Genomic DNA, 527 nt, shown 5'->3' on the forward strand with positions numbered 1-527 from the left:
GTCCCAGAGTCAGATGTCACAAGAAGCAGCCAAAGGATTAGCTTGTGGGACTGCTGGGGCTCCCATGGATTTCCTCCTTGTGCCATGGGAAAACTGTGGGCGCAACGCTGGACCCTTTTGGGAGTGTGTTCCCACCTATCTGAAGGTGTCTGGGCTAGGCAGAGACAGTGCAACAGGGGAGAGGAGGAAAGAAAAGTGAAAAATCCATCACGCCTCTTTTTCCAGATACTGCTCCATGGCATTTAGCACTATTGCAGTCTGCCTGTGGCCCCGCCCTCTGATCTCAGCCCAGGCAGAGGGGCCCTGCAGGCAGCATTCCAATGGATTCAGAAATTGCTGTGTATTCCCACCACAGTCAGATTTCTCCACAGGTGGACACATAAAACTGATGTCCCCCACCTTATGTTAGATCCAAAACTCTGGAATTGCTCCAGGAAAGCACCTTTTTTGGTTTTTCGTGTCTCCATCAAGGAGCCTCCCCTACCTGTCTCTGCTTTTCCTCTCTTTGCATCTATTTTTGATGCTTT

The sequence above is a fragment of the Chrysochloris asiatica genome, unplaced genomic scaffold (genome assembly GCF_000296735.1).
Source record: "Chrysochloris asiatica unplaced genomic scaffold, ChrAsi1.0 scaffold00060, whole genome shotgun sequence".
In the NCBI taxonomy this organism is placed as follows: Eukaryota; Metazoa; Chordata; class Mammalia; order Afrosoricida; family Chrysochloridae; genus Chrysochloris; species Chrysochloris asiatica.